At 42.8% G+C, this 3867-nt stretch overlaps 1 pseudogene; it reads left to right on the top strand.

Annotated features, from left to right (window-relative positions):
* Positions 1-1695: 1695 nt before the first annotated feature.
* Positions 1696-3634, top strand: LOC144528312 (claudin-24 pseudogene; annotated as a pseudogene).
* The last annotated feature ends 233 nt before the right edge of the window (positions 3635-3867 follow it).

Below are 3867 nucleotides of genomic sequence, written 5' to 3'. Positions count from 1 at the left end.
TCAACCAGTATTTTGACCTTGCATCCTGTTTATAGGAATGCCTTGGTTCTGTTTTCCAGTTCCAGATTTCTGTTTGATTGACAATGCCCAAAAGAGTTTCTTTGGTTGCATTTGAAGCAGGAGGTTTTACATCCAATGACAGTAATGATGTTAACACATACAATTACACAATTCAGAGGCAAATTAGTGATATCACTGCAGTTGTGGTCTTGACCAGCCTTGAAATAAAATCCTTTGTCCTCTTCATCCGAGACAAGACTGAGAAAAAAATGCGGTCAATTCCGAGACGAGACCGAGACCTTAAAGAAGTGGTCTTGAGACCGGTCTTAAAGGAGAATTCCAGCCCATTTTTACGTTAATCTTGATCGCTATAGCTACGCGACTACTTTCGATCGAAAAAACCCTGACCCGAATCAGTGCAGGTAACACGGAGAAGCTGCAGCTACGTACTACAAGCGTCCCCTGAGCTAAAACGGCAGTGGTCGGGGCAAGTTTTAGAGTGCCTTTGTGCACTTATGAAGTCATAATTCTTCCTTTGCGGGAACTTTATAAAAGGACACCAGAAGCGCTACTGCCACTTTTTTCTTTTTCATTAAAATGTTACTTTGAAAAAACTTTCTTCATAAATAATTTACTAGTTGCTGTTTAAAATGAACATATTTTTCTTGTGCTCAAAAGTCCAAAAATGAACCTACAGTATAAAACTGCAGAAAAGATGCTTATTTTCTCAGTGAAGTTTCTAGTCACAGTTTAATACTGTTTTAATTGTTTTAAACTTTTTGAAAAGTCGTTTGTACCATGTCAAATGTCTTGATATTAAATTGGAATACACACACTTTGTTCAAACTCACAGAACGGTAAATTCTATTTGAGTTCTTGAAGTTTCTAGAAATGAGAAATGGGGCTGCAACATCAAGACTTTTTTTAGTTTTTGTTTCTTGTGCTCCAAAGTCCAAAAGTAAAATCTGGGAATAAAATAAAAATGCAAAGAAACACAAATTATAATACCTTGTTAATGCTTAAAGCTATAATGCATATTTTCTGTCCCCCCATGAGGAATTAATGACAAGTAATAACAACAAAACTGTTGGCGCACCACACCTCCTCCTCCACACAGTTACTGGTAACCAAGGAGGACACGGAGGATTAAAAAAACATGATGAACTCTTCAGAAGAGGTAATTATCTTCAATCAAGGTTCTGCACGGGAAAGTCACTGGACGACACAATCTTCTGAACATAGCCATACTGAGAAATACAGAGAGAGTTGTGTGGAGCTGATAGTCTTAATTAGCTTTGTAGCAACTCATTAGGTAATGGCTTGAATGTAACAGACGTTCATTAATATCAAAAAGTTACGCACTAAAGCTTTAATAAATAAAGCATCTACAAATGTTTTTTAGATATTATCGGTCCACTCATAATCAAACATTTATTTTTCTAGATCAATAAAAGATTTAATGTGGATGTTACTTAATGCTTTATAAAGCAGTTTGTCCCTCATTACTGAACCAAGCCAGAGAAGACATCATGTAAAACTTTGTTTTGTATGTTTGTTGCCTGGTGACACTGCGGGGGGGTTCACTTCAAACAGAGAAGTGTGCAGTGATAACATCCTGTCTGCGGTTGAACGATATCCTGTGTGCCTGCGGCCTCACGGCGGCTGAATGAGGCTGTTGTTTGCAGCGCCAGCCAATCACTTTCTCCGGACTGATGGGAAGGAGAGGGGTGGGGAAGGGCGTCCGGAGCTGGCAGCCTGCTCAGGATATTCCCTGGAAGGAGTAATGGCTGGTGAGGAGTGACGGAGGGGAGGTTGAGAGCGCGACACACTCAGACCCAGGGAGTCTGAGACTCTGAGCACCGCCACTGCCATGGAGCCAAGCATCCAGGCTCTAGAGCTGTTGGGGCTGCTGCTGTGCGGGGGGGCCTGGCTGTGCTCACTGGCCACCACGCTGTTGTCCTGCTGGCTGACGCTGTCCACCGAGCTGCTGACCACCGAGACCTACGAGCTGGGGCTGTGGCAGACCTGCGTGGTGCAGGAGCTGGGCGTGCTGGAGTGCCGGCCATATGATGGCCTGCTGGGCCTGCCGGCCGACATCCAGCTGGCCCGCATCCTCATGTGCGTGGCGCTGGCCGCCGGGCTGCTGGCGCTGCTGCTGGCCATCCCCGGCGTGCACGCCATCAACAGCTGCCACGGCCAGCTGCAGGACCGCCGCTGCAAGAGGGCACTAAAGATGGCCGGGGGGGGGCTGAGCATGGCAGCCGGGATCCTGGGGCTGGTCCCGGTGTCCTACATCGCCCACCTTGCGGTTGTACGCTTCTTCGACGAGTCGGTGCCCGAGGTGCTGCCACGCTGGGAGTTCGGGGACGCTCTATTCTGTGGCTGGACGGCGGGAGTTCTTCACCTGGTGGCCGGAACGCTGCTGCTGACTTCCTGTTTGTGTTTGCAGAAGGAAAACTGTAACACATCTGTCCACGTCTCCCTTGGTGAGGGACGATCCCCCATCACGACCAGATCTGTGTACGTCTGAGACCATGTCCCATCAGGGACGCCACCAGTCCACTTCCAAATCTTCTCCAAACATGTTTTATTATGTCACCTGGGTCAGTAGCATCAGAGAATACAGCTGCAATAAAAAGGTTTGCTGATTGAAGAACTCAGAAGTACATTTATAAAGACATTTAGAGAGGAAAAACTTTCCATTTTCATAAAAATAATTCAGGCTTCTGTTGCTCCGAAGTGCAAAAGTGACAACAGAGAATAAAAAGGTTTGTTTTCTCAATGAAGTTCTGAATCACAGTTTTGGAAGCTAGAAAATAAAAGGGTCTATTTTAAGATCATTATTAAACCTTAATGAGTGGTTTTCACAGACAAAACATAGCAAATGTGAGTAAAAATAGATTCCAAATGCTGCAAAGATGAATGGATTAGTTATCAACTATTACATTAATCTCCAACTAATTGGATAATTGATTAATCAGTTTGAGTAATTTTTTATGGGAAAACAGTGAAACTTGTGTGATGTCAGCTTGTTAAATGTGAATATTTTCGAGTTTCTGCTCTCCTCTGTGACAGTAAACTTTGAGTTGTGGACAAAACGAAACATTTGAGGACTGCACACCTCTTACGAGTCCAACCTGTGAATCAGAACTGCTTTGTGAAAACAAGCCTTTTTATTGGACTGGAGTGCTCTTATAGTTACTTTGGGCTTTTTGGAGCATCAAAGACAATACTGGACATGTTGTTTGTGAGTTTGTTTGTGATGAAGCCCTGTTTTAGTCTGATTTCCCCCAAACCCTTCCGCACACTGTTTAGTGTCTGTGGAAACTTTGAGATTTAAAGTTTTGTGGGTTTGCACTCTTTTTAAACATGTTTCAAACTGTTTAAACCTCAAACTTTGGAATAATTTCACAAGTTTAACATTTTATATGAGCCCATATCTCAGTTTTTAATCATTCAATATATATCCATCTGCAAAGGTGGTTTCATGATAAAAAAAGAGAAGAAGCTGCTTCACCTTCAATCAGTATTATGAATATGATTATGATGGTTTGAATGAGGCTGTAGTTCTGATTGTGAATAAATATGCTACAGAATAAAACTAAAGGTCACATGAAACTGACACCTGCTTGTTTTTTTGGGCTCTGTGTGAAAATTATTTTTGAATGAATGAGTTGACAAATGATTATTATTTTTTGCCCTGATGTGTTCATCTGAAACATGTTTGAGTATGAAAATGAATCTGCAGACAGAAGTCTGAGCGCCAGCGTCTCATTGGCTCATCTCTGCAGCCGACCAATGAGAGCTGAGAGCTGCCTTTGTTGTAATGTCACAATCAAGTCATTATATGATAATCTGCCTCCAGCA

Source organism: Sander vitreus, chromosome 2 (assembly GCF_031162955.1).
Source record: "Sander vitreus isolate 19-12246 chromosome 2, sanVit1, whole genome shotgun sequence".
Taxonomy (NCBI): Eukaryota; Metazoa; Chordata; class Actinopteri; order Perciformes; family Percidae; genus Sander; species Sander vitreus.
The sequence above is the reverse complement of the archived record's forward strand: the minus strand, read 5'-3'. Positions and strand labels throughout refer to the sequence as shown.